Source organism: Xiphophorus maculatus, chromosome 23 (assembly GCF_002775205.1).
Source record: "Xiphophorus maculatus strain JP 163 A chromosome 23, X_maculatus-5.0-male, whole genome shotgun sequence".
NCBI classification, from domain to species: Eukaryota; Metazoa; Chordata; class Actinopteri; order Cyprinodontiformes; family Poeciliidae; genus Xiphophorus; species Xiphophorus maculatus.
Window position 1 is genome coordinate 26,274,406 of NC_036465.1, and position 12,256 is coordinate 26,286,661.

Sequence of the window (12,256 nt, forward strand, 5' to 3'; positions counted from 1 at the left end):
AGACCTCGTTTATTTATTTTACAATTTTGTTATAGCTTCTTTTTAAAACAACAGCTGCTGATTAAACTGAATGTTACAACCTTGACATGATTATATGAGTTGTTTTACAGAGAAATTGATCAGAGGAGCAGTGAAAATGGTCAGATCCGCCTCTTTGGCCGCAATGTGCGCTCCAGACGCAGGGGGCACAGATTTTCACAGAATTTCGCACCAGACCGGTTTTAATGAAGACACATCTCGTCACGAACTAAGCCGCAGCACCCCCCACTGTACATTAATGGGTAACAACCTCTATTCAACTTTTAAACAGAACGGACATTTACACTTTTTTGTGTGTGTTTTACGTTTTTCAGCCATATTTTCCAGCCCTAGCATTCATGTACTGCAAGGTTCTCCAAACTCCAGGATGTCGCTTTTAGTTGTTAGAAGCAGAGTTGTCTTTATCTGGGGATATGGGACTCTTTAGCACACCATAATGTGGGCTTACAAATTGCTAAGGAAAGAAGAAAAACATCAGGAAACAACAGCAACACCTTGGAGAAGCAACTGTTTCTGTCCTTCGATCTGGAAAAGGCCCATTTCTAATTTTCATTCTACAGTGAGAATGATTTTTCACAAGTCGGAGTTAAGATAGCCTCCCCGCTGTTCCAGCAGATATACTGAAAGGTAAGACCAGGGAGAAGTAACAAAAGAAATGTCAGAAACTATAGGTTTTACTCAGTAATTGTACCCTATTCTTGACATCATTGTGTCCATTTTACAGAAAATGCTAGCACGTTGAATATTCATGACAGGACTGTTGGCTAAAAACTGAAAAAATATAGCTTGTTTGGGAGAATTGTAAAGAGAACGTAATTTCTCCCTCAAAAGAATGAAGTTGCAGAAGAAGTACAAGACAGATGGAGCAACGTCCTGTGAACACGTGAGACCGAAACAGAGACTTAAAGAAATAAGGAATCTGTGACGCTGGGGCGCAACTGCACACTTTCTGAGGCGTACGCGAACATGCCGCCCCCACGACATAAACTTGTACAACTCATTTTTAACTAAAGTATCAATAATAATAAATGAACATGTATGTAATAAATTGCTGCCTACAGGGGAACTGAAAAAGAATGAAACAAAAAACTGCAATATTTCATCATTTAATATATTTGAGCCAAAGAGGGTAGGGTAGGGTTAGGTTGTTTAGCCTGGAATGTGTGTCTTCCCACTATCGTCTGTATTTTTGCCAGAGGTTTTGCTTCTAAGGACGGTGTAGTATCGGTGGACAGTTTAAAAAGACGCGGGTTGATAGCAGCTCACGGCGGCTGCGTAGCAACCGTCTCTTCTTCGTCTCTCCAACATCTTTATCCTTACCCCTCTTCCGTTTTCTGTTTTGTGCCCCGGAGGGGTTTTTTCTGCCGCCCCATCTTTAGCTCCCTGTTGTCGAGCGCATTACTGCAATTCAAATTTAAAAGAAAAAAAAAAAACGCGCCTCAGCGGTTTCTTGAAGGGCCGCTGCCCAAGCTACCTGTATGGGAGGGGAGAGGGGGGCGCCTAATCAGTGCTGTTCCTCTGTTATTGATCATTTCATACACAAACAGCTGTTAAGTACATAATATGCTGACTAGAAAAAAAAATTCCCCACCTCGTTTTTGCGCCCCCTCTAGTGCAGCGCCCCTATGCGTTGCACACACTGCATAGCCACCTTTTGCGCCACTGTGGGGCTGCAGGTCTGAGGCTTTTTGTTAGCATGTTTTCTATCATTCTTATAGCTTGATAGGAAGCCTTATTCAAACTGACAACCCACATTAATAAAATGGCGAGATAATATTGACCACAAAACACTGTATTTATAAAAGATAAACATTTTTCCTACATAATCCTAAACGTTTTTAATGTTCTCTTCACAATATTTATGTATTTACTATTAATATGATTTGTTCTTTAAATTGCCATCTATATTATTTCACGGTCTCACAAAATGATTGAGGGATGAAGAGACTGATGTCTGGTTCTTTAGGTTCTGACGGGTCTGCGGTTCCTCTCCTGACCCATTCTGTCTGATATCAAACCCACTGTGGGCCACTGAATATCGCCGACACATTTATTTTAATGACCTTATTAAACTTCACAGTGATTGTTTAGCCTGGAATGTGTGTCTTCCCACTATCGTCTGTATTTTTGCCAGAGGTTTTGCTTCTAAGGACGGTGTAGTATCGGTGGACAGTTTAAAAAGACGCGGGTTGATAGCAGCTCACGGCGGCTGCGTAGCAACCGTCTCTAGGCAACCGTGACTATTTAGGTCCCGCAACGACAATTTAGCGGACCCTAATATTTCCCGTGTTTTGTTTTGGTCATTATTATTACACTTATTATTGAGATGTGTGTGATAGGTGTGTCTATCAGACATTTATAGCCATACGGAATAAATCGCGTCCCGTATTGGTTCAATACGGGGCGGAGACAAAAACAACCACCTGTATTTTTTTGGCTAGCTTAAGCTAACCTGAATATTTACAACTCTCTTATTGATACACTGACATTACTTACCTTCTGTCTTTCAACCACTTTGAAAAGCTTTTCTTCGTCTCTCCAACATCTTTATCCTTACCCCTCTTCCGTTTTCTGTTTTGTGCCCCGGAGGGGTTTTTTCTGCCGCCCCATCTTTAGCTCCCTGTTGTCGAGCGCATTACTGCAATTCAAATTTAAAAGGAAAAAAAAAAAACGCGCCTCAGCGGTTTCTTGAAGGGCCGCTGCCCAAGCTACCTGTATGGGAGGGGAGAGGGGGGCGCCTAATCAGTGCTGTTCCTCTGTTATTGATCATTTCATACACAAACAGCTGTTAAGTACATAATATGCTGACTAGAAAAAAAAATTCCCCACGTCGTTTTTGCGCCCCCTCTAGTGCAGCGCCCCTATGCGTTGCACACACTGCAGTGACGTCATAGAATTGCAAAGATAACATTATCATCAAGGTTTTCCTCACTCCGTAGGATGACCATATCAATTTATTTGAGTTTTAGTATCTTGATTACTGATAATAAGAGCTTAAACTAGAGGGAAAAAGTTATTTCAACAGTCCAGATATACAGCTGTCAAAACAGTTTTGATGCATTGCACTTAAAACATTATAGAAAACCAGATATGTTTACCTCTGCAATTGCGGTTGTGATCTGATATCAGAACACAAATGCCTCATACTAACTGTTCTGTTTTCCATACTACCTGTAGAGTCTTTGTCTTGAAGTAGTCGTTTTCTGAATGGCTTTGCAGAGAAATTGTTCCTCAGAGTTATTTCCAGTAATGCTGTGACTGGTTGACGTTTGAACGCATTCGTTACGCCACAGTGGAATTTCAGTCAGGTTGAGGACTGACGGACATTGAGTGGGCCATTTTCAGCCCTTCTGTTGTTGATTTGCTGCTGCGTTTTGGGATCATTGTCCTGTTGATGACCCAGTTTTGGCCACGCTTTAGGTGATTAACAGATCACCTTGCAGCTGAACCCAAATTACTTTGGTATGCATGATTTGCTGGATGACTGCAGAGTGCCCAGGTCCTTTGGCTCCAAAACAAACTCCTCCACCACCATGCTCTACAGTTAGGTGTAGTTTGTGCTGACGGTCATGGAAATGTTCTTTTTACAATAAATGTATATATATTTTCCTTCTGTCATAGCTCCATAGCTTCCAGTACAGAGGCAGACTTTTTTTTCCTTAAAAGGAGTTTCTATTCCTTCTGCCCCTAAGACTGTCATAGTGTTGTGTTGCAGTGAGACCCAGGAAGCAGGAAGAGTTGGAGGCAGAGATATAATTAAGAGACTTCAATGAAAATAAATACAAAAACTTGCAGGCGGGTGCGGAGGGATACAGGCGAGGAACTGACAGGGTAGCACAGACAGGGAACCAGGAAGCAACACAAAGCTCAAGGAAACAGTAGCAGAAAAAAAAATGGAAGAATTCAGCAGCAAGAGACTGAGAATGAGGAGCTAAAATACTGGGGAGCTTAATTACTGGACAAGTGACAGGTGGCTGATTGATAACAGGGTGCAGCTGTGAGGGGAGACCAGTCAGGCAGGCTGAGGGAAAGAGACCGATGAACATGAGAGAGGCTCAGGAGGAATAAATAATAACCAAGAGAAGAGGGCTAAACACTAACCTTAGGAATCCAAAGATAAACCAAGATACTGAATAAAATAATTAATTAACAAAGGGAGGTCTAGGCTGAGTATAAAGAAACAAGGAAATAATAAAAAATACAAACAGAAGGAACCCAAACCCACAATGATAATGACAAACACAAAACTCTGGCATTGGATCCCAATGCAGGAAGGCGGAGAAGGTAAAGGGAATAAAACCCTTGATGAAATTAAAAATAAAAAAATGTACAGTAGAAGGTGAACTGGGAGAGTCAAACTGCAGCTCTTTGTGGCAGCTGTCCTGCAACTTCTAGGTGTCTCCCCAAGTGGTTCTGCACACCTATATATTTGAATCAGATGTGTTCTCCCTCTCTTCCCAATAACTGACATTAGCTATGTTTCCATTGACTATATAATTGAATTAAGAAAATAAGTTTGCTTAATGGAAACGCATAAATTTAGGAAAAAATACAAGTTTTTCAATATACAGTTTTTGCATTACAGAGTGAGGTAGTTTTTTGGTTGTATATCGAATCTAGCGTATTTAGCTAAAACTGCAATGAAAACGTGATCAACAACCAGATGTTGCTACTGAAAAATTCACTAAAACATGAAATTAACACCGAATGGCACAAAACTAGACCCAGAGAGACCCAACAGAACCAGAAAGTTTTTACAAAACCCAACACCAACATTTAAAGGTAAAAAAACAACAACAACGATGTAGTCAGCACTGTTGGATATCTTGACACTGCTGCTTATTCATCTGACAAGTATTGTATATAGAATGAAGATCCTGAGAAAATAATCAAATGAATGGTTGGGACAAAATGTCGCTCCTAGCTTGCATTCATCAAGAAAATATTAATAAAACTTGCATCATTAGTTGGAGTATTGTTATTTCAGAATTTCATGATTAAAAACCTCAGTTCTAGTGGAAAAAGGACAACTTAAGAGCGTAATGACATTCAGGTGAAACCCACAGAGACCGAGCAGGGAATCGATGGTGCGGTAAACGCGTGAGGGCGGGACTGAGGCGAGAGGGTAAACGTACAGGAGAGAGAGCACCGATCGATGACAAGAGGTCAGGAAAACAACGAGGCATCTATGTTTGTATTTTTCTCCTGCAACATCACTGTCATCGCTGCCAGGACCTCCCTTCTTGATACTTGATTGTATGTTTCTCACACCCATTTTTAACAGTGGCGTCTCTGAGTTTACACGCTCCCCGCGTCTCCCCCAAGTTATGCTAATGCATTCTAGTAATTTTGCTAGCTAAGCTATTCCATCTCGGCTGTTTGTGTTTGATTAGCCTCATTAGCCTTCACTAAATGAACAAACACAAGTTTACAGACAAATTCTGTGTTAAAGATGACACAAACAACCCTACATAGATTTCATATTTGTATTCCAGAAGCATGTAGAAAAATCCAACTGACCAACAAATCAATTTGAGTCTCTTTATCAGTGGAGACGATTTTAGATATTTCCAAACGACTTACAGGAGAAAAATGTCCAGAAAGCAGCAAGGCAAGCAGAGAGCGAGCAGGAGGAAAGTTTACTATATAATTAAACATAATTTGGGCTACTACTATCTGTAATTAGCATCTCTTCTAGTTATTGCGAAGATTAGACGCAGAGGACAGCGAAGGGAATGAGTTTTTGTCATGAAATGCGGTGTAGATGGTGGTGAGGCAGACGCTGTAGACCCAGGATGTGAAAAAATAAATAATTTTAATGATGAATGTTCAGAATAAGTCCACACAACCAGGCAGCACGACTGAGCAGAAGCCAGAGCTCAACGCCGGTAGCAACTGGTATGACGACAGGACAACACGAAGGACTGAGCACACATTAGACGCTGAGCTGACAAGACATTGACATTGACAAGGACCCGACGAGGAACAAGGAACACAGGTGGAGTTAAATACACTGGAGGATAATCACAGAAACGAGACACACCTGGGAACAATCAAGGGGAGGACAGGACAACGGAGAGACTCAAGGACAAGGAAAACTCTAAATAAACACAGAAAAACACAGATCCTGACAGTTTTCTCCAGCAAGATGTTAAATTGGGGGAAACAAATTTAGATATTGGTCATTTTACGTTTTACTAGTTTTACCTTATTTGAAAGGACTTAATCTCTTTTTTGGCACAGAGAATTGAAAGTTAGCGTACGTTTCCTCTACTCACAAACAAAGGCACAACTTCAAAACCTAATCTGATCTGATTCCTTTCACGTGACACAAACCAATACAGTGGAGCAAATCCGTACGAGCCGAATCCAACCGGACAGACGGATTTGATTTAATCTGATTGTAAACATAAAACAAGACTACCTATTTCAGATTGTAATGAAATCTGAAAACGTATCTCGGTAAGGAAGCCTAGCACGACTTTGCTTCAATCCCCAATACAGAAAAAAAAAGCACAGGTTAAATTATTTAATAAATATTAGGGAATATCTTTAGACTCTGACATTATTGTTAAAGTATAAATATGGAGAAAATAAGTTTTAAAAAATGACAGTCTCTCATTGTAACATTTTGTGTTCCTAGGCAAAACATTTTTCTGTCACAATCGTTTGCAACACCCATAACTTTTCATTACTCGCTAATGAAAAAACACCTGACGAGATTCATGTTGATTCATTTTCATGCAATCTTCTCAACTGGTTAGTAGTTTGTGTGTGCTTTACCTCTGAAAGTTGTTCCATTGCCCTCTGTGACACACATTCAAGAAACTCCATATATTTACGTTTGTGATTGTAAGAAAGAAAATGCTTTTTCCTCACATGCCTCTGAAACAACCAGTCGGCATGGTGATGAAGTCTGTTGGTTGTCATGGAGACATGATGTCCTCCCCCCTCACGCCCAAAACACTGCTGTTTTAGAGATTTTTTTTAACCCATGTTTGTTTTTGGGTTTTTTTGTTTCCTAAAAGAAATGTGTCACGTCATATTTACGCCCCTGGAAACAAAACGTTGTGGATTACTAATTTGAAGTTCCTTCAGCGTTTGATCAACTTAATAAAAGTAAAAATGCACAATTGAAAGATTATTTAGAGCGTCAATCATTTTGTCACCTATGATTGTTAAACAAAACACACACACAAAAACTCCTAAAAAAACAAAGTAAAATTAAGATTATACATTGGATTGTCAAAAATGTCTATGCTGACTATGCTGTTTCACTAAAAAGATGCGTTTCTGTACATCTTCACATCATCCATTTCTAGAGCCACTGCGTTAAAAAGCACCTGTTTGATGTCACGAAGCCAGTAAAAAAATCTCAAGCAGTAAAACGTTTCGCTGATCCCTCTGATTTTGACAATGACATTAAATTCACTTATTAAAAAAAAAAAAACTGGCTGGGCTGTTTTTCCACATCCCTGACCTTATTGCTGGTAAAAATCTTACTTCACTGCTCCTCTCTTTTGAGACAGCCGCTTTATAAATAGGCGCACCAGAAATAGCCCTCTCCGCTCTCTGAGGATGCCTCTCCGGAGAGGCCCCCGGACCATCGGCCAGGTTTCCGTCGCCAATATGTGGGCCAGAACGTCACCGACATCTGGACTCAAAACCTTTTGTGGAATCCCTTCAGTTCTTTTTAAAAAAAAGAGGAAGCAGCTGGAAAATAATTTGGGAATCAGCATTATCTCCTATGTAGGGCACTTTGCAACCAATATTTCACGATCTGAAGTTGTGTCAGAGTCTGTTTTTTTTTGTTGGTGTTCTTTGTCCTGCGACGTCTATTCGTTTAGCAGCAGTTTGGGCTTCTCTGGCTCATTTCCTGTGTGCTGTGACATCCGTGCGTGTTATCTAGAACAGTGTGCAGGTCTGTTTATTTGTTCTCCTTAATCTGTGCTCTAAATCATCCTGTTGTAATTGGGTTGTGCAAGAGCAGGCTGGTTTTTACTCCCAGAGCGTGGCGCGTTATTTACAAGGCTCTAATGAATGATGATCTCGCAGTATGTTTAGAATCCTCCGATGACAGCGCAGCTCCTGGGTAGAACATGTGAACACTTTCTGCACGTTGTTGATGGACTTTTGGGGCTGCCGTAGCAGCCTCTCTGTTCTTTGAGGCACGGTTTCTCGAGAGTTTTGTACCCTTTTCGTTTTGGGTCTGAATGCCAAACTCTAAGGGAATTTTATGGATGTTTTAGACTGGCCCAATCAAAGTCCAAGCTGAATTCGTATTGACAAAATCAGTACGAATTTGAATTCGTACTGATTGTAATCAGTACGTATTGTAATCACAAATGTTGTTCTCCATGCAGACTGACCAGATGAGTAAAGCCGGTAGACCCATAAAGACTTGTAGCTGAAGGTCCTACTCTACTGTTGTCCAGAGCTTTAGCCCTGGGGGCCAAAACTGGGAATTTACCGAGGGGACCACAAAATTAATTAAAATAAGAATGAAAAAAAAAATTGTTTGTCTTTTTTTCTTTAGTTTGACCTGCTCAAAAATAAACACAGATTTTAGGAAACCTTTGTATTATGAAAGTGCCAGCATTATGGAAAAAAATAAACTTTTTTGAGCTTTACATAGTGTTATAATGTTATTTCCTCATCAAAAACATACCTGGAGTGTTACTTTGTTTCCCCCAGGAACGTTTGAGGGATCCCTCAGTCTCCATGGTAACCATTCAGCTGTGCAAACCGCCTATGTTTACCTAGCTCATCCTTCGAGGGCAAAGCTCCTTATCTGCGCTACATTTCCAAAGCTTTCGAGATTCCACTTTACAGAGCTGCCCTTCTCCACGACTCCCCACTTGGCTCCTTCAGACTAGCTAGCAACAATTAGCAAACACCTGGTGAAACTGAGCTCAATATACGAGCTGCTTCTCAGTCAAAAGCTGGTAAAAACGTTGTTAAAGGGTTATTAGAGGAGCCATGTTGTGATAACTTCCTGAGGGTGGAGTTTAAGAAAGAGCAGGTGCTTCTTAAAGAGACAGAGGCCCAATTTCTAGGTGCTAAATTAGCAAGTCAAATTTCTTTTAAGTCATATTTATACTATAAGTTTTCACTATGTGACTGGAAAATACATAACACTGCCCCTTTAAAGATCTAAAACATAAAAAGGTCTTTAGACTGTTGCTTAATTAAAAGAAAAGATTAATTTCCCAATTTTTGGGGGCCATCAATTATTTTGTTAGCCAAAGTTTTACCAGTCTTGGACTTGTACTCAGTCAGGGGCAGAAAAAAATCATTTCAGGGGCCACAAATTGTCCCTGGGCCACACTTTGGACACCCCTGTTCTGCATTATGTTGACTCCGCAGGGTTGAATAGAAATACATGACAGACATTACAAGGTTTAACTTATAAAAAACAAACAACACAAAAAAGCATAGAAAAAGAAAAAAAAACATGTATCATTTTCATTCTCAATATTTGTGAACGTACTTTACATTTGCATTCCATGATTTTGATTATTTACAATATTCACATTCACATTTTGAATATTAAAAGTTGCAACATCTTGTTCTGTTGGCAGATTAGGTTGCTTATGGCTAGTACTGTTTTTAAAATCAATATTAAGGGGCTCCTACATCTTGAGAAGCATTACTTGTGAGTTAGTTTCATCTAGAAACTAGACCAAAAATACTTGGTAGGATTTTGTGTTTTCGCAGTGGGTGGTCAAACCAAGAAAACCAGATGGCAGTCATGAGACACAGTAATCCCCAAGTAACAGCAAGATCAACACGAGAAACTTGAAGACAAAACAGAGAGATTTTGAAAGGCGACCCCTTCAGTGTTGTCAACGGTCATCAGAGCTTTGTGATGCTGTGACCCACAAGGTCAGAACTTTCCCTCAGTAGATTTCAGAACCAGCTTTTCTCTGCTCAGGACACTGTAGAACCTCAACTGCTCACAGACTCCCAGGTGAAGACGTATACACTTGAAATCCACACGCCTACGTGAAAGTGAGCCACACAAATGTTGGAGGTTGTGGAGATCTTCCTCCCCCCCCCCACCTTTTTTTTATGACAACCCTCCAAAGACAAAGTTCTGTGGGAGGCAAGTTTGAAATCTTGAAAAAAAAGTTTTTGATTGCATTTCTCATTTGGAATAACAACCATATAGTGGAATTAGTAACATTTCTGTGGAATGGACCTGTGTGGAAAGCAGCCCACACTTAGACTGCAGTTGTTTGGGAATCATTAGGCATGAAGTGCCTGCAGCACAAAGTGCTTTCCATAAATTGGGCCATACCATAAAAAATAAAGACTCGAAAACAAACCACACAGGACAAAAACACTCATTAATGGCAGGGCATAAAATGTATTGAATCATCAAAAAAGGGGGGAAAAAAAGTATATAATGACAGTAATTCGGGAAGATCAGTGCTACTGAGTGAGCCAGTTGGAGATGAGTGTGCCTCCTGGTGTAACGATCCGATCTGAGACCAGTAAACTCATCCAACAACCATTCGTCCCGATTCCCAGTTGCCACTGTGGCGAGTGCTCTGGTCTGCAGATGGTAAATGACGCTCTTCTGTTTATGACGCCGCCTTTTCAAAGTCAATCGCATTATCTCCTTAATGCCATTACAGGAAAAAACAAATATGTGAGCGTTCATGGCAGCAGATCATCTCCGCCAGAGCAAATAATAGATTTAGAGTGATTGGTGGCTTTAAATAAACGTAATTTGTGGGCCAAGGTGAAAGAGCTCATTATACTTTGTCATTACAAGTTTATTCGGGTGTTGGATCCAACGATACTGAGGCAATTAACTTTCCAGGCTCCATAATTCACCAGGGACGTGCACAGACAGAAACTAGGAGGCGCTAGAGCACCTGAAATTTTTTCCTCTGGACAAACAAAATGGCTCTTCTGAATTTTTGGTTCTGTTTTTACAGTGTATTGTAAAAGTATGTGTTGACAGCAAAACCTGAGTGAAGTTGCCCCCTTCTTCAAATCAGAGTAAATTGGTGTCAAACGTTTGTGCAGCAAAAAGTTTCGTTTGTGCCGCTATCATTTTACAAATATTAAAAAATGTTTCTAGAGGTCATGAAAGGTCAACCAGCTCACCTACTTTCTTCAAATCAGACAAAATTCTTGTCCGTCAACTCGACTACGTTTGAGCTGGTCTGTGCAGCAAAAGTTTTTTGTGTGTGCTGCTTTGGTTTTGAAAACATCAATGAAAGTTTAAAGGCCATTTTGGTTTAGTAAAAGCAGGAGGGTTGGTTGACGTCTAGAGCCTTTAAACTTTTGTGAATAATTTCAAAGTTAAAGCAGCACAAACAAAAGATGTTGCTGCACAAATGTAGCCGAGTTGATTGACACCAATTTTGTCTGATTTTAAGGAAGGTGGGTGGGCTGTTTGAAACTTTCATGACCTCTGGAAACATTTCTTAATATCTGTCAAATGATAGCGGCACAAGAGGGAATTTTTTGCTGCACAAATCTGAAACCAGAAAAAGATTCACGTCTTTTCATTTTTAAAGTTTTTGTTACCACTATGGAGTTCTCTGTTCCTCTTTAAGCCTTCATTCTGTTGTCAGTTTTCAGGTAGACACTAGGAGGTGCTATAGCACCTGTCTTTTTTTCTCTGGATGAAAAAGTGCCCTTCTGAAATCTCTTTTTTGTTTGTTTTACGACTTATTGTGTGTGGCTCAATTCAGCAGATGACTATTGATTTAAAATAGGTTTGTATACATGATGTAAAAAAAAAAAAAATTTGCACATTACTAAGGTAGGCGGTGGTTCCACGTGTCGCAGCAGGTGCCCTTTTTTGCCCTCTTGAGCACCGGCCCCCAAAAATGTTTGCGCACGCCACTGCAATTCAGTATATGTTGACTGAAACTGCTTCAGAGTGAGACTTAATATGTTTTTATTTGGAAGCAACAGTCAGCAATGTTTATTAATTGTCTAATAACAGTAAAAAACACAAGAGTCACAAGAGTGGCCTAAACAATGCTACTGAAATGTCACATTTCCTTTCATTTTAAAAGTTTGATTAATATTTTTCACGTCTCTGCTTCTTTTTAGGTCTTTTATTTTGCTGCCAATTTCCAGAGTGCATTTGTTTCCCCCCCGCACAAGACCAGGCCTGCGTCTGCTAACGGGTTTTTAATTACGCTTGGATTAATTCTGCTGGGACCGAGCCGAAAATTGTGGACGGGATCCC